Source organism: Mizuhopecten yessoensis, unplaced genomic scaffold, assembly GCF_002113885.1.
Source record: "Mizuhopecten yessoensis strain PY_sf001 unplaced genomic scaffold, ASM211388v2 scaffold9935, whole genome shotgun sequence".
In the NCBI taxonomy this organism is placed as follows: domain Eukaryota; kingdom Metazoa; phylum Mollusca; class Bivalvia; order Pectinida; family Pectinidae; genus Mizuhopecten; species Mizuhopecten yessoensis.
In genome coordinates, this window is record NW_018408296.1 from 355187 (window position 1) to 375227 (window position 20041).

At 37.8% G+C, this 20041-nt stretch overlaps 1 protein-coding gene across 2 annotated transcripts in view; it reads left to right on the forward strand.

Moving 5' to 3' along the window:
• Positions 1–20041, forward strand: part of LOC110459031 (pyrokinin-1 receptor-like) — a 204864-nt gene that overhangs the window by 134314 nt on the left and 50509 nt on the right. The gene's annotated exons all lie outside the window — the stretch shown is intronic.

Sequence of the window (20041 nt, forward strand, 5' to 3'; positions counted from 1 at the left end):
AAACCTAGCATTGACAGGCCAAAGAACTTCGAACGCATCATGTGGATTGTAACGTTTCCAAAAACAACATTTTAACAATAAAATAAAGCAAATCCAGAATAGGATAGTCTTTAAATCCTTCTAGAGGACTTTTTTTCAAACACAAGTCCATAATAAATGTCTTTAAGAAGACGGTCATTGTCAGACTTCACACACTTCAATCTCTCATTTGCACCAAAACGAACGAGCTTGCTTTCATTGAGGGAAAGAGTGGTGTTTTGTGGGAGCTGTGTTCGGCCGTATGGTGGGATTGAGGCAGGCTTTTGTAAGGTCAATATCTGACATAACGTTCCGGTGATTGAATCTTCTGGTATCCCTTGTGACAGCTCCCCTTCTTTTACAGATACTTTACAACTATGTAGGGGTTCTTTTTTAAAACCGGTTCACTTATAGAGTACAGTTTGACCTTTAAGACGTTCTTAAATACGTGGAGATGTACTCGTTTAAACCCGTACTGAATGACATTCCAGATGACCTACTGTCAGCTACAGATATATGTAAGAATAGCCATTCAGAAAATCTCAAATATAACAGCATTTGTTGAATGACAAAGGTAATAATCGGATCTACTGTTCCCGTTGTATACATCGATGTATCTACATAGCCTCTGACAATTCGCCCGAGCTACAGTGTATTATCGGGAGTCAAATGAGACCGCATCTAGTAAAGCTCTATCAGAGCTGTCATCTCTCGTGCTAATTAGTGGTGGGCATCGTACAATGTATCTTCATCTCTTCATCAGATATCGGTTAACGATTCCTCCCCCGCCTTCCTGCGTCACACGCTGCCAAGGACATTCCAATGATTCCTTAACATAATAGTAAAGTGGTTCTGGAAATCTTGCTAATTTTATTGCAAATCTATGAAAACGAAAATTTTGAAACATAAAATATAGATAATACATAGCACGGAAAAAATAAGACTAAAATACAACAGCAGGATCCGGGGAGACATAAACACCTTTTTTTGCAACCATGTTGTTCAGACCCGTGACTTAGGGTCAAACTGATTACAACCAGATACAATTTTTTTTATTATTAGTACTATATAATTAAATTATAAGAATGTTTTAATGACATGTCTTTAAATCTGTATGACGATTACAAATAGGGCAATTACATTGAATTGCATCTGCTAAAACTGTCAACAACGGGTTTCAAAGGGGAGGGAAAATCACATAACATCCCGAAACACATGTAATTGAAAGAGTTAGTTTGTATAAAACACACAACCTGGACTAGAAAAACGGAACTAGATGGCCCAGTGTGTCAGAGAATGGCTTCGGTATGGCGGTCAGCGTGACGACAATGTTGTACGGGGAAACATCTATAACTGTTAGCCTGTCAGTCTCGAACGGCGTTTAATTTGACGTGTTAGTCTGTCTCAAATGTCCAGCTAAGTATAGAAATGCCATTAACACAAATGTATCTCGTATTCATTATAAAAAAACATCTATAGACATAACATGTGGGCATTAACAGGCAATGCAAACAGAAATTGAACGACAAACAGAGATTGACGGACAGACAATGCAAACAGAGATTAAACGACAAACAGATACTAATGGACAGTCAATGCAAAGAAAGCTTAAAAACCAGACAAACAGGGACTGACGGACAGATAATGCAAACAGAGATTGAAAGATAGACAAACAGAGACTGACGGACAGACAATGCAAACAGAGATGGAAAGACAGACAAACAGAGACTGCCGGGCAGACAATTCAAAGAAAGTTTGAAAGACAGACGATCAGAATCTGACAAACAGACAATGCAAACAGAGATTGAACGACAAACAGATATTAACGGACAGACAATGCAAAGAAAGCTTAAAAACCAGACAAACAGAGACTGACGGACAGATAATGCAAACAGAGATTGAAAGACAGACAAACAGAGACTGCCGGACAGATAATACAAAGAAAGCTTGAAAGACAGACAAATAGAGACTCACCGACTGATAATGTAAACAGAGATTAAAAGACAGACAAACAGAGACTGGCGGATAAACAATAACAGAAAGAAACGTTACTTTTTATCAAAAAAAATCTTTAAGAAGAATGTTTTTCATTAAATGTACATTGCATTGGTTTAATATACATTCCTCCCTAATGAAACTAGATTAATCTCTAAAAGGACAAAGAACTGTGTTACCTTTCCATAAAATATTTTTCTTTTGTTGACATACATTAATAACACAACAGTAACGATGGTAAATTGACGCGCCATTGTTGTCATATGCTTCATCACTCGGAACTAGGTTTTGTTGGCTTTTATCCATTTTTCAAAAGAGACTTTGAGTATGAGAAATATGACCAGGAAAACTCGAGCGAGTGACGCCCACACGATGCCTAAAGTCATATGATCATTATAATCCAATCAGGCACGCGCATATATATAAGGTATACTTATATGTAAGGTTTATCTATTTCCACTACAGAAGTGTCAGCTGAGCCAAAAGAAATGCGCTGAGCGTATTTCGTTAAAGATTCCACTGTTCTGAAGAGAAAAAGGGAATCACCTTGAATGACACCCCGCCCACCCCCAATTAATAACCATAGTTAACAACTATTTTGTAAATGAGGAAAGTCTCAGGTCTTTTGAAGGTGCAGTAATGGAGCCATTTTGAAGGTGTGACCTCTTTCTTCAGATTTTCTCCCTCTTTCTAAAATTTCTGTAAACGCCAACGTCACTGTCTTAGCGTTTCTTTCTGCTTGTGATTGGAAACGAGTTTTCAACTTCAGTATTCACGTGCTGTCGTTCTACGAATGTCATTTTGTCACTTTTTTCGGTATCATTAAAACATTCCGGAAACGAAGTGTGTCAAATTTGTCTCTTCATTACGAATCCTCGCCCAATCCCGAATAGTTAGTTATTGAAGCTTGTCAATGATGTTCAATTCTAAAACAACAAAAATAAAACACATTTGGTTAGAGAAGAAAAAATGAACATGTTTCTTTTTGATATGAATTCCATCTTAACAATGTGTAGGGAAAGTTGGTTAATTAATGTTGATCGGAATCTGCAACGATTGATTGCATTTGGCAATCTGTTTTTAATACAAATTTGTCTGTGAAATGCGGATTTGATTAAATATTGATAAACACAAGGTAAGGTTTAAAATGATTTTTTTATTGTTCTTCATCGCGAAGAAAAAGGAAAGCATTATAAAAAAAACCGCTTTATGCTGTGGGTGATGCAGAGAGATTCCAGTAGCAGCAAGAAAATTGGTCAATTATTCATCTCCTGTACACGAGAGAAATCTTGCACGACCGTTGACGTAAAATAACTGTAAATTGTCCTGTAGATAGGCCAAAACATTGATTTATCATAGGAAACAAGATATCATTTTGATGCATATGACGGCACAGGCGATTGTTTCGGAGTACAATCCAGTTAACTCTTACATTCTTCGCTATCACTGATATTGCTTTACTTAACACAGGAATGTATTTGTTATTCGCTGTTCAAACCATCAGTGTTGGACGGATGAATAATTCAACGATTATTGTTTATTGCGCCAAGGAAAGCAGCACGTATATCTCCTCTTCTACTATTCCATACTTGAATAACATTTTTTGGGACATTAGAGTTAATATTATCAGTCTATCTACGTGTTTTTATTTCTTCTGTCGTTTAGCGAAAAACAAAATGATTATATTAGATATAATGAAACAGCGAAAATACACTTTCCAAAAATTGTAATAACACCGTAAAAGTAGCACCTGTTTGTCTGGAACTATTGGAATGACATAATTGGTGAAGATTTATATCTTTCAGAGCTGAAAGCTTATTTTAATAGATTTACTGACATATTCTTATTAGTTTACATTATTGGAAAATATTTTAAAGACATCTTTGAATAACGAATTGACATTACAGAGATAAACCTTTTGGAAATTGGTATCATGTAGATAGCATATCCATATGTTCAACAGATCGATTTTACAACAATGCGGATTAAAATTAATGCTCTTGAATGTAAACAACTAATCAATATCACGAGAATGTAAATTACAAATATATTTCAAGAGAACGTTATATTACAAATCCGTTTCGCCAGAATGTAAATTAAAAAAAAAAACATTTCAGGAGGATGAAAATTACCAATTTCTTTCAGGAGGATGTAGATATATAAATCTATTTCACGAGGATGTAAATTACAAATTTGTAAATTGCACATCTATTTCACGACGATGTCGATTAAAAATTAACTTCACAGGGATGTTAAATTACTAATTTCTTTCACGTTGATGTTTAGTATTATTTTCTTTCACGAGGTTCTAAATTGCAAAACAATGTCCGGAAGATGTTTTGCACTGAAACAGACCCGTGATTGGTATCGTAGGCTGGTCACAACAGGATATACTTCTAATTCGCCTATAGATGACCGTGCTTCACCGCATGGTTCCTTTAAAGTTTATGCTCAGAAAGCGACTTATTAGTAAGAACATTCTATTTCAAGAGAACGTTACATGATAGGACATTAATTCTAATTTTCCCATAACGTGCACTTCCGTACCTGGTGAGAGATATTTCGAATCAAAACGTGACCAGGTCGATATTCCATTTTCTACTCCAACGCTGAAATAATTACTGCAATGGGTTTTCTTTTTCATATTTTTGCTTCCTATAAGAATTGCATGATAAAGTCTAATAATCCCCCAACTTTTAACGCTACATTTACATATTGTAATTGCTGCTGTACATACCATTGCTAGATGACACCAACACGTAGTCAGTAAAATGTACATGTACATTTTATCCCTAAATTTAAAGTGACAACAGTAATTCGTGATCAAACACAGGTGATGATAGACATTTTCAAAACAAAAACCAACGATGAACAATTAGAAAGCATATATATGAATGTATCTGCCATGTCCGATAAGTTTGTTTGATCGTTATTGTCTGCTAAAAGCTGCTTATACCACCACGTAGTATACATTGTATGTATGTAAACCTTGATCTTGTGTTGTTGGTGTTTGTATATCATTCATTATTGTCAATCAGCAGAAACTGTATACAATTATTTGGTTTGGTTTGGTTTAGTATTGTTTAACGTCCTATCAACAGCTATGGCCATTTAAGGACGGCCTCACCTGTGTGCAAAACGCATGCGTGTAGTGGATGCGTGTGTGTTTTGGGAGGCTGCGACATGTTCGTGTTTGTCTCCATGATAGCGCGGAACTGATGCTGGCTTTATACTGGAACCTCACTGAAACTTACTGCCGAAGACACCCAGCAGGACACCCCGTCCGTTCACATTATAATGACAACGGGCAAACCAGTCGTCCCGGGCCTAAAACACTGAGCGTTAAGCAGGAGTACAAACTACCATTTTACAGACTTTGGTATGCTTCCGCCAGGGGACAGAATCTAAAGCCTTCCTCATAGGGGCGAACGCTCAACCAAAGGTCAAAAGAGAGGCATTATCAAGGGAGACATTAGGAAGAAGAAGGTTGTTTAGAAAGAAGACAAAATATCAGATCCCAAATTTAGTCGCCTCTTGCGATCATGCAATGGGGGCAGCAGGTACAATTCTTACGCCCTACCTTCAGGGACATGTATAGCCCTTGGATGAAGTTCATATACGTGTATACAATGTATATGTATTGACTGAGGGCGCAGTCTGGGGTTAATATATTTGTATTTGGGTTTATAAATCCATGTATATTGACTGAATCTAAAGGTTAGGTTTATATATACTAGCGGAAAAAAAGAAACTACTGTGCATGCGGAGAACTGTTATAGAACATGTATTACCAACTGTATATACATGAAAATTCACACACATGACCGAGTATGACACATACACACTATCCGTGTGTCATTGACAGTTTTTCCCGTGCAGTTTGCTCTCTATAGGCGTTGACCAGGTGGCACGTTTTTCTCGTCCAGCCATCCAATTCGATAATGAAAGTTTATTTTTCAACTGTTGGGTCACTCTGTTGAGACCAGTGAACAGTAAAAACAGCATTATAACGTTTTAATTTGTGATGAAAACTATGCCGAGGCTCAATGAAAATGACCGCCTCCGGATTACTGTTATGCTTCAAGCTGGTATGGGCCAAGCAGTTGTCTCCACACGTTTTCATGTCCATCGAAACGAAATCCGGGATTTGTGGAGACGACATCAACAGTTTGGCCACGTCGGCGATCGACCTCGTGCGGGACGTCCACGTGTGACGTCACGTCAACAGGACAACCATATTCGGCTTGTCCATGTTAGAAATCGCTTCCAAACGTTTCCGTGACACGTGTGTGGTACAACGACGTTCTTTCGGCGGAGGCAGCGCTATGATTGGGGGCGGCATCACAGCCAACGGGAAAACGCCTTTGTTAACGGGAAATTGAACGCGCTACGTTACCGTGACGAGATCCTCCGGACCCACGTCATTCCATTCGTGCAAGGGCAGCAACGTCACATTACGCTACAGCAGGACAACACCAGGCCACACACAGCTCGTCTGGGATTAAATGAAGCGCAGAATACGGGCATTGCCTAATCAACATGTGACGTTGGCTGATTTGCCTGCAGCGTTGGTACAGATCTGGAATGCCATCCCACAAGCAGGCAAACGGTGGACATACGAGGTATTAACTTTGTGAACTCAGCATTGACCCCCTACTGTGCTTACGTCACTCCTGAGCGGAACTTATTGATTCCATGACATGGAAAATGGAATGCAAATGTTAATAAATAACAAATAAATTGTCCCTGAAAACCTTGTTGTTCTACGTCATACACATTTATTTTTATAACACATTTTAGGCATGCACAGTTTCTTTTTTTCGCTTGTATATATGTTGGGGTTTTTTACTCTTTTTTTTCGGCGGGAGGTCTATTTTTTTAAAACACATAGCTTATATCGATTCGCAATAACTTAGAATCACGGCTTGAAGTAAATACTTTTTTTTATAAATTATTACGTGAAGGTGTAAGTGTATCCATCAGGAACTCATATCGCCGTCTCTAAAGGATAAATTGTTGAAAGTCGTACGCCATTGATTGCCGACATTCAGCAGGAAGTCTGTAATATTTCTTTTTAAACTTTAAAGATGAATAGCTGAAAGACGTACATCACTGATTGCTGACAGTAATATTACATTTTTTTTAAACCTGAGGTTGTGCAACAAACCGGAAATTGGGGATCAGACATCTTGGTACTTTCTAACGCACTGGTGTGGATAAACCGGAACTATTAAAAATGTAGCCCGGGTAACACTAGTGGGCGAAACTGTAGCGCAATTAGACCGGGGCAATACAGGTGCCTTGGTTGCTTCGGTAGGCAGACCGACGGGATACATATCGGAGGTCTAGGGTTCGTGTACACACAGAACGCTCCTATTGATGATAGTTTTGTTTATTTTAACGTTATAACTTTTTCATAAAAGCCCCACAAGATATGATTTTCTATCCATAGATTAGTCATAAAATATTTAGTCACGCAATGAAAACAACAACAAAACAACCATAACACATTTTCTAATGCTAATGTAGCGGAACTGGACTGGGTCGATCGTACCGGGTAACTCAATTGGAAGAGCGTCCGTCTAGAGTTCGGAGGGTCTCGGGTTCGAACTCAAGTCTGGCCGTGCATTTTTCCTCTTCTGTTACACATACAATGTAGTTATAGTTTGTGGCAGTGGTGCGGGAATCCTTTATGTATTTTTTAATATCACTTTACAATTTTACAGGAGTGAATACGGTGACTTAGTAGTGGTAATGACACAGTCATGGATTTAAAAGGTCAATTATCCGGATTTTACTTACAAGAAATATCTATACCATGCGCAATATAGGCGATGATATCGGGTACAATTGATGGACAACCTTCTTAATACGGATCACGGATTGGACACCAATGTATCAATTTATGATATGTGAATCGTAATCAAATACAACAGGCTATGCTTCACTCAACCAGAAATACGATTATAATTACAGTGTATGTGTTGTTATTAGTCGCTGATTTTGTGTTTGTCGTTATAGCAGACATCAATATTGCGATAAAGCATCATTATTTTGAACTTTCGAATGCTGATATCGCATATCACTCAGAGATTGACATATTTGAAATACCACTTGAAACCGCCGTCTTTTTTTTTTGTCTTTTTTTCTCTCCTACCAACTCTTCAATTTCGGGGGTATCCCCTGGGTAGCTCAACTTTTAATAAGCCGGTTGTTCGAATGGTGCGATCATGTGGAGTGTTACGTTACAGTGTCCAGGTTATGACATTTCAGTGAGACAGCACTTTATAATTACCCTTGAGTGGCCCCAACACCTGTGAATATCGTCTTCATATCAAACATCTGTGGACACCGTCTTCATATCAAACATCTGTAAATATCGTCTTCATATCTAACATCTGTGAATACCGTCTTCATATCAAACATATGTGAATTCCGTCTTCATATCAAACATCTGTGAATACGGTGTTCATATCAAACATCTGTGAATACCGTCTTCATATTAAACATCTGTGAATAACATCTTCATATCAAACATCTGTGAATACCGTCTTCATATTAAACATCTGTGAATAACATCTTCATATCAAACATCTGTGAATACCGTTTTCATATCTAACATCTGTGAATACCGTCTTCATATCAAACATCTGTAAATACGGTCTTCATATCAAACATCTGTGAATTCCGTCTTCATATCAAACATCTGTGAATACCGTCTTCATAACATACATCTGTGAATACCGTCTTCATATCAACCATCTGTGAATACCGTCTTCATATCAAACATTTGTGAATACGGTCGTCATATCAAACATCTGTGAATACCGTCTTCATAACTTACATCTGTGAATACCGTCTTCATATCAAAGTGAATATCGTCTTCATATCAAACATCTGTGGACACCGTCTTCATATCAAACATCTGTAAATACGGTCTTCATATCAAACATCTGTGAATACCGTCTTCATAACTTCCATCTGTGAATACCGTCTTCATATCAAACCTTTGTGAATACGGTCTTCATATCAAACATCTGTGAATTCCGTCTTCATATCAAACATCTGTGAATACAGTCTTCATATATAACATCTGTGAATACCGTCTTCATATCAAACCTTTGTGAATACGGTCTTCATATCAAACATCTGTGAATCCCGTCTTCATATCAAACATATGTGAATACCGTCTTCATATCAAACATCTGTGAATACCGTCTTCATATATAACATCTGTGAATACCGTCTTCATATCAAACATCTGTGAAAACTGTCTTCATATCAAACATCTGTGAATACCGTCTTCATAACTTACATCTGTGAATACCGTCTTCATATCAAACATTTGTGAATACGGTCTTCATATCAAACATCTGTGAATACCGTCTTCATATCAAACATATGTGAATACCGTCTTCATATCAAACATCTGTGAATACTGTCTTCATATCAAACATCTGTGAATATCGTCTTCACATCTAACATCTGTTAATACCGTCTTCATATCAAACATCTGTGAATACCGTCTTCATATCATCATCTTTGAATTCCGTCTTCATATCAAACATCTGTGAATACTGTCTCCATATCAAACATCTGTGAATACCGTCTTCATATCAAACATCTGTGAAGAATATCGTCTTCATATCAAACATCTGTGAATACCGTCTACATATAAAACATCTGTGAATACCGTCTTCATATCATCATCTTTGAATTCCGTCTTCATATCAAACATCTGTGAAGACTGTCTCCATATCAAACATCTGTGAATACCGTCATCATATCAAACATCTGTGAATAATATCGTCTTCATATCAAACATCTGTGAATACCGTCTTCATATCATCATCTTTGAATTCCGTCTTCATATCAAACACCTGTGAATACTGTCTCCATATCAAACATCTGTGAATACCGTCTTCATATCAAACATCTGTGAATACCGTCTTCATATCAAAGATATTTCGACTGTATGTTTTACCGCTGTTTTTTCCCGAGTCACTTTACTGAGGCTGTCAATGGAACAATGTACATCTGTATCTCGGTTATACATTTTAATACAGACATTAAAACGACTTCTGTTGAATATTTAGAAAATGACAATAAAATATTTAGTATTCTGACTTCCTCTTTAATCTAACCCCTGAGTATTGACTTCCTATTTAATCCGACCCACGCCAATTCTGACTTCCTATTTTATATGTCTCTGCGTATTCTTTCTGTCAAATATACCCCTGATTATTCTGAATTTCTGTCTAATCCGACCTCATTTTATTCTGACTTCGATCATTCCAGTCTTATCTGGTCCCGACAAATATCAAATATCAAATCTGCTTCCTGAGTAATCTGACTTCCTGTTCAATCCGACTTCTCTGTTTTCTGACTTCGATCATTCCAGTCGTTTTTGGTCCCGACTAATATGACATATATGTATCTGATCCCTGAAGATTCCAACAAATCATCTAATCCAACTCATATCTTGAATCCAACTTTGTGTGGGATAACACGTGGTACACGATACAAAGTTTAATGCAGAATCATTGCGTAATGTTTTATCTAAACAGAAAAGCGTAAATGAGTTAGTTCACATAAATCTCCCGACATATCATTGTAAAACATACGATGTAGATGAAATAGCTCCTAACGATAGCGTTTTGGTTAGAAAAAGATGAAATACCGACAATATCTAGCCATGAACTTGCTTTATCTTATTTCAAACTGTGTTTTATATCTGAGAAAATATGATGCATTGCGTTATAATACACATTCCGATATGTGAATGGCACGTTCTGTCTAACTATGATTTCTCCGGAGAGTGTGTCCGTGTTTATAATTGCGCAATGTTAACTTGTCTATGGTGATTAAAATATTTTTAGTGTCTGTGCCTTTTGCTATTTATCAACCATGCGACTGTCCTTGGCCAATTATTTTCCGATGAAGGAAACAATTGGGATGTTCCCACTTGTGACGTTACTAACTTTGTGATGACGTCATAATTGTATTACACTGAAGCCTATAAGTCTAAATGTTTGGGAATGGCTGTTCTTTGGATTTAATCTATTTACAATTAAGCCACTGATACTTGACATGTTGTTAAATCTTAGAAGTGAGGGTTACCTACCGCTGACTATTTCTTTGCTTACTTGACACGAAGCAGGAAAGAGAGCCTCGATGTTTTTAAAACACGAGGCATGTCACCTTCATCGACCATTAGGCCTAATGCGAAACATTTTTAAAACATTCATCCTCAAAGTTGTCGGATTAACAATAATAATGATATACAACATTTATATAGCGCCCAAAATAATTTGTAAAATTACTTTAAATCACTCTACAACATATGGATAATAGTAATAGTTATAATTGTGAAACAAAAACAAAGGCTCACAATCACTTTTATACATTGAAGCAAGCAATGTGCATATAATTGAACAAATAAAGGATGATATTGACATGACGTCTTTGCAGTCTCGAAACCCTCCCAAAGCACTGGTTTCCATAGGTCACAGGACGAGATTTTGGGACACACAGCAATGATTCTGACTCGGACCGCAGTGAACGTGACGGCTGATACAGGGTAACAAGCTCTTGTAGGTACTGAGGAGCTGTTCCATTCAGTGATTTGTATGTGTACACCAAAATTTTGTACTGCGGCCTGTATCGTACAGTTAACTAGTGCAATGAATATAGCACAGGTGTGATGTGCTCTCTCTTTCGACTACGAGTAACCAGCAGTGCTGCAGTGTTCTGGACCCTCTGCAGACGACAAGTTAATTTGTCAGATATACTACAGAACAGGGCGTTACCATAATCCAAACGAGAGGTAACAAGTGAATGCACAAAAATCGTGCATATCTCTTCAGTTATAAAATGCCGAATACAGCCGACGTTCCTGATCTGGTAGTGACAGGATTTGGCAATAGCGTTCACTAGTTACTACATGTTCAGTGAAATATTAAAGTACCGACTTTGAGCTGGAGAGCTGACACTTTGGGGAAAAGACGATTAGTTCCGTCTTTTCCTGATTAAGCTTTAGTATGTTGGCGTTCATCCAGGTACTGATATCTGTCAGACAAGCTTCCATTTTTTTTTGAAACTGTATCCCAACTGTCCGGTGGTTTGATGACCATGTAAATTTGTGTGTCATCAGCATAGCAATGATAGCGAAGTCAATGGCGACGACAAATTTTTCCAATTAGTTTAAAGTAAAGGCAATTTTTTCGTGGTCCTAACGCCGACCCTTGAGGAACCCCGAAATCTAGTACTTTGTCATATGAGGTGGTTGATCCGATGGCAACACACTGTCGTCTTTCACTTGTCAAATGCAGCTGACAAGTTCAGCATGACAAGCACTGCTCTGCACTTTTTATCTAATGCAGAAGTTATGTCAGTATGTACACGTATGAGGTCCGTCTTCCATGTGGTAGGTCGATTGCATATTACCATGGAGACTGTCTGCATGGAGATGAACCTCTAAATACCGGGACACAACCTTCTCCAAGATCTTAGAAAGAAAAGGCAGATTTGAAACTGGGCGGTAGTTCTTCAACTCCTCCTTGTCCATTCCGGGTTTCTTTAACAATGGTCTAACATGTGCCTTCTTGAAACACAATGAAACCTGATTGAGGTAATCAAAGGAAGCAGTGCTTAAAGACATTGCTTTAATAGGTCTGTAGGCAGTGGATCAAGCTCACAGGACTTCGATTGCGAGGTCATAATGCTATTGTGGTACTCGTCCTTGGGTTGTTGGTGAGAGCTTTGCCAATGGTTCCCAATCAAATTCATTGTCAGCAGTCGTGACAGAGACATCATTGTCAGTAGTCATGACAGAGATATCATTGTCAGTAGTCGTGACAGAGATATCATTGTCATCAGTCGTGACAGAGATATCATTGTCATCAGTCGTGACAGAGATATCATTGTCATCAGTCGTGACAGAGATATCATTGTCAGCGGTCGTGACAGAGATATCATTGTCTGCGGGCGTGACAGAGAGATCATTGTCAGCAGTCGTGACAGAGATATAATTGTCAGCAGTCATGACAGAGATATGATTGTCAGCAGTCGTGACAGAGATATAATTGGCAGCAGTCGTGACAGAGATATCATTATCAGCAGTCGTGACAGAGAAATCATTGTCAGCAGTCGTGACAGAGATATAATTGTCAGCAGTCATGACAGAGATATGATTGTCAGCAGTCGTGACAGAGATATCATTATCAGCAGTCGTGACAGAGAAATCATTGTCAGCAGTCGTGACAGAGGTATCATTGTCAGCAGAAGAGTTCAATTTGGCAATATTTGTCCTGATTGGTCATAATGCTATTGTGGTACTCGTCCTTGGGTTGTTGCTGAGAGCTTTGCCAATGGTTCCCAATCAAATTCATTGTCAGCAGTCGTGACAGAGATATAATTGGCAGCAGTCGTGACAGAGATATCATTGTCATCAGTCGTGACAGAGATATCATTGTCACCAGTCGTGACAGAGATATCATTTTCAGCAGTCGTGACAGAGATATCATTGTCATCAGTCGTGACAGAGATATCATTGTCATCAGTCGTGACAGAGATATCATTGTCATCAGTCGTGACAGAGATATCATTGTCACCAGTCGTGACAGAGATATCATTTTCAGCAGTCGTGACAGAGATATCATTGTCACCAGTCGTGACAGAGATATCATTTTCAGCAGTCGTGACAGAGATATCATTATCAGCAGTCGTGACAGAGAAATCATTGTCAGCAGTCGTGACAGAGACATCATTGTCAGCAGTCATGACAGAGGGATCATTGTCAGCAGTCATGACAGAGATGTCATTCTCAGCAGTCATGACAGAGATATCATTGTCAGCAGTCGTGACAGAGATATCATTGTCAGCAGAAGAGTTCAATTTGGCAATATTTGTCCTGATTGAGCTGATTTTATTCATAAAGTAATCACTGAACTTGTTTGATAAGTCTTTTTATTCAGAATCACAGCTTGATAATTTCACCTTTCTGGCCAATAAGGTTTTTAGTGAGTGTAAAGCTGTCTATGATCCTTACCACATTCTTTGAATCTTTCCGAATAATAAGCCTTCTTTGCTGAATGAGAAGTGAACCAAACAGCCGACACTGTTCCCTTTAAATCTGTTGGTGAACAGTTAATTTGGTCCGTCGCCATTGTCTCTTTGTTTTTTGTACGGTTCTGTTTTTCTACGCGGAGATTTTCATTATACCACGGGACATTCGGTCTCACAGTTATCACCTTAGTCTGCAGAGGTGCGTGTTTTTCTATAAGGGCTTCTATACCAGATGTGTATGTTTAAACAAGATCACCAACCACGCCTTCAGTAGAGAAGACCGGATGTCATTGTTGAAATATTGTATTGAAATTTCGCGGAATTTCCGGAGGCTCACCTCTTTCGTTGCACGATCTGGCTTACTACAATTCAGTGTTGCGTGGACAGCAAGATGATCACCAAATTGGTTTCCCTTTACATCACTTAGACATGGATCAATCACTGAAATTGCTCCATCAATGACTGATTTATCTTCCCTCGTTATGATCACATCCAGTGTGTGGCCATGAGTGTGTGTAGCTTCTGTCACATGCTGAATCAGACCCCTGGAATCTAGAAGCCCATTGAACTGGCAAGCATCAGCATTAGATAGATTGTCTAAGTGAAATTTTAGGTCACTCGTGATAATAATATCTTGTGGTGGTCTTAAAAGGTAAACCACTCCTCAAAAACACTGTATTTCAGAAAGTATTCTGTCTAGATGGAGGAGGCCTGTAAATAATACACAATCTAAATTGTTTATCACCAGCAATGACAGAACAAGTCATGTGCTGAAAGTGTGTTTATACATCATTATAGCTGGAAAAGAGATGTCTCAGACTAAGGCCTTTCTTAAACAGAACAGCCACCTCACCACAACGTTTGCCGAGTCTAGCATTGTGGAGGAATCCATAGCCTGCTTGTATTAGCTCAGCTAGCACCTGGTCATCGATATCTGAACCTAACCAGGTTTCTGTCAATGCAAGAATGTCAATGTCCTAAGATGTTACAAAATCCCCGATGAACAATGACTTATTCTTCACCGAGCGACAGTTTAAGGACACTAAATTCAGAGGAATAACTGACTTACAGTGACCAGCTGTTGTTGGCTTGATGACATATAGATGCTCGTACGATACTGATGATGTCGGAATCCGTGTGGAAGTACATGTATCGTTACGAGAATGCACAATGGTCTTGATGCCTGATACTTCTGTAAGTGCAGTATGGCCAAGCAGTAAAGTGTGCGAGGCGGACAGACCATTTGTAGTGACCAAATGAATGAGATTATCAGTGTTCAGGCCCGAGTGGGTACAACCACTAGTTCCGTTTGATTTAACACCGATAACACTTGGTATTCGCCTTGTGCGCAAGTTCTTTTCCGAATTTGATTCCTTAAAATCCTCTAAAAGATGTGTAGTAATATAATAACTCACTGGTCTAAGTGCCAGGAGAACAGATCTACTATACTTAAACATATATGAATGTGATATCAACCACCGCTGATGGAAGAAAATATCACAGTATGGAAATTCACGGGGCTGCATGGGATCCCACATTAGTCGCCTCTTCTTTGGCGTGTACCGAGATGATATATATGTTAACAATGGTCCTACAACTACTAGTATTTACAACATAAGCGAAACAACAGCACAAACAGTATTACAACAGTAAAAAATGTCTAGAACATATCTACCAAATTTCTTATTCTGATTCCGATTCTGGAAGGGGACTCACATTACAAATGGCATCAGATAATTATTACAAATGGCATCAGAAAGTTTAAGTAAGATTTTAGAGTACTTCTATTTTGAGCTGTAATCAAGAATCATTAAGTCAAGATAAAATACTGATATTGATCTTAAGTGCTATTAATTATTTACATTTATGCTGCAGGCCTGCTGGTGGTCCCACACACTAGTGCCTCTAAAGTTAACGGGAGATGACAAATCTGTGACGAGATGTCTCTTGCAAATCAAAATTTGACGAGGCACAATTTTTTTCTTCTTAAAATTGTATTGATGTATTAACTTTCCAGGAGAAATATAATAATGTTTCACGCGCAGATGATCGCGTTTATATTAGCAAGAATGAACAAAAGCCGAGATAGAATACCGAGATGGGTTAGATATGTCAGATATCTTCCAACTATTAAACATAAATTGTATAGTTAAATTTTGTTCCGAGAACTCTGCACCTAAATGTACGTTTTACGGCCCATTTCTACGATATCTGCTCGTAAACGTATGTATGACGGTCCATTTTTGAGATATTTTTACTAAAATGGTCGTGTTTCAACCTGTTTCTAAGATATCTGCTCGTGAATGTACGTATTTCGTTGTTTCTTATATCGTTGCACTTAAATGTACGTATTACGACCCGTTCCTGTGATTTTACACGTACTGTAACAAATGTTTGTGTGAGGAATCGTTCCTGTGATGGCCCGCTTGTGCGATCTCCTTTGCATAACTCTCAGTTGAAAACCCCAAGGCCTAACCCTTACACCACGCTCTGTGTATTGATCAACTATAAATGTACTTTCTTCCTATGAATTTATCGAGATCCGTATCGTCCATTTACATCGAATGGACGCCCGATCAGGGATAACTTGAGGCAAACAGAACATAAACCCGGGCTCTAATACTGATTCGTCCTCTAAAGATAGACATTCACGCGACATAAACTGCAGAAATATTGTACGCCAGTCTATTTTCATTTCAGAATATTTATTGTTCAGATCTTAGATACAAAGGAATTAGGCAACAGGCAAAGCCTATGAGCGCCCTCTCCTTACAGTTATAAACAGTTTACACACATCATATTGAATTGAAGTAATGATAAAACATGTATATTATGTACATGAATATTGATATTTGCATGTCATTATTAATTTTTTGATAATTGTTGTACAAAAACTAGATTTTCCAAAAAAATGGCAATTAAAATGATGCCGGTGAACAGAGCACATAGTAAAAGTATGTACTGGTATCATTCCACACAGCAAAGTCATGAGATAAACAAGTAAGTGTAATCTAGTTAAAGCGTCTTGTATCTTTAACGAATCTCTTAACCATCTCCAAGATACTTATGTTCATATTGATATCAAGTCTTTGACATCCATAAAGAAAAGTCTGGGTATTTAATGGAATAATGTCATTAAAAGCAGAAATGGAGTTCATGAGAATTTGCCTTTGATTAGTATACAGAGTACAATGGAAGAAGAAGTGATCACAGTCCTCAACAGGAGAACTACATAAGCAGGCAGGGGTATCAATTAGGTGAGATTCAAACAGATCTGAATTCAGGTTACTGGCACAGTTTCTAAGTTGACATAAGATAATATTAAATTTTCGAGATAGCTTTTATAAATAAACTATCTATTTAATTGTCATCTGTTGCGCATCGATATACCGGATATGACGTCGTAAGAGCGCTTTTTAAATTACCACTCACAGACACATAAAGATTGTCGACGATAATATATAAATAACACTTATTTACATCTTTCAATATTTCCTCAAAGCATGAAGTATACGATACTTTTTCATGATTTGATTAAGAACAGCCGCTTCTAAGCACATAGATAAGACATTTTATGATAGGCCTTATACGAGGAGGTATCATAGGAGTTACAATACGTTATACATACGACCACAACGCTCCATTTAATATCATTGTAAAATTAACTTTTATCATTGTAAAGAGGATTTGTCAGGTGGTATACGCTGATTTGGTATCATTATAAGCCAGGGCTTTATTATTAGAATTTAAATGTGCCATCACATACTGCTTCGTAATATTTTATTTATTTTTATATTTTTGGCACTTTCATCAACCCTCGGTTCATTTCAACCATCGGCATCTGGCCTCTTGGGCTGATACATTGTATGGATATTTCGAGTTGAATACGAGTTTGGATATGGAAATGGTCATACGATAACCTCTAAATATCAGCACAATATAATGAATTGTTGAGCGAAAGAGCAACCAAATAACGTATTCTACTCTTTGTAAAAGCACACATACATACAGCCATTGTAATTCAGTACGTGCAAAAGAACGGACTGCCCAAGTCTTGCGATCGTGAGAATCGATTTGAAGACATTGCTTTTTTTCTTTTATGTGTGAATTGACTGTCTACGACCTATAGTTCCGGAGGTCAGATATAGATCGGTCAGTTTGTGTATGTAGTTTTAATTGAATTATTTGACCACTGGTCTGGACGGAAACCAATCTACAATAAACAGGAAATCTTTGCGATAAAAGATTGCATCTTTGTACCACAAGAGGGAGCACTTTTATGCGTATCCAGAGAAAAACTCTGGCAGACGCTGACACGGTTTCATTACAGAGCTATTGGGTTGATAGACGCCGAAAGCAATAGAATGATATCACCCTCGAGCCGACATTACCGCATTATTTAAACGACTGGTATTAGCGTGTTACACACACCATTGATTTCCCGTGACACCTACAACCCGACAGCTCATGGATCAACAATTGGGATAAAAACTTTACAAAATGAGAGTTCAGATATCGGAGTACCGGAATAATTCCAACTGAAAATGTTTCTTCGTTTTTCGATGATTTCCTTTGTGACGCTGTTCGGATGACATCTTGATCCTTGACTGTCAGTGTTCTTCCTCGGTTGTGAATATATATGGTTAATATCTACATCTTTTGGCAGGCTGGATTTTAATAATTCATCACATTTCTTTGTATAATTGACAGGCGAGTTTGTGGGTCAACTATATGGAAATAGAAAAAACGATAGTGTTTCTTCAGAGATCAGGCACATTGTGGCAATATGGCGTTGAAATCGGATATTTATGGCAAGTCATCTATAACATTATGACATTTCCCAAGCCAATTTGACCTCTGGTGCTTTTCAATCATTTACGACACAAACAAACCAATAAAATGGGCTAATTATATGGAAATGTAACGCTATACTCTGCATTTGTGTCACTTCCGGTTATGCTATGTAGACAAATTCGGAAATGTTAATTTATCTTTTCAAAATTTGAAACCAAAAAAAAACTACTTATCAAAAAAGTAGTGTTTTCCAACATTATACCACTATTGTTCATATTATTAAGCTAAAGGGTTCCCATATTGAATCTGATATCAAAGTTTTACTTTTTACACTTACTATGTACATATTAAACTTATGGAAATGTTTCAAGGCCGACTGGTCCCTTTGTTAAGCTTTGACTGAATGATCAATTTGTATTGTATATTTCATATGTCACACAACCCGGGACGTCACGCCGATCGATGCAGAGTGTATACGCAATGCAATATGTATCGAAAAAAATACTGGTAGGGTGTAGACCTAGCCCCTTCTGTCGTTAGGTCAGTAGAAGGTCATACACATGGCTCAGCTATCGATAGGCGAAACGTTGATACAGGTAAACAATACTGCATTTGTATTGCGTACATTGTTTGTGTAGGAAGTAAAACGTTGATATCACATATTCCAAAAATTGAAACAATTTAAAAAATAATAGATATCATCGCATTCTTGGAAATTGTGTTCCAAAACCCAATACATGACCTCCTCACATATCTCTATGGAGACGGAAGTTTAATTTGGCACAAGAAACAGTTATTAACTGCATGCTAAGACAGACCTGCAGTAAATAATGTATCAATTAAACAAAATGTCTACCATGTTGAATTACAGAACAGTGACACAAATACAATTCCAATTTGACAACTTATATGTGTTACCCACGATGCTATGACATTTGAAACACTACATCAATCAGAAAAACACCCAACGAAATCGAAATCCATTTCTTGATACGAGTTGATTCAGTTGATACAAGGGTCTTCGACTAAATTGCTACACATTTACCAGAATGCCAATTTCTCGGCACGTGAACGCGAAAATTAAATCGGAGAGAGGTAGAATTAAGCTTAGACATTCCACAGTTACACACTGTGTACGAAGTAGATCAGCGTCGCGAGTTCGTCTAAA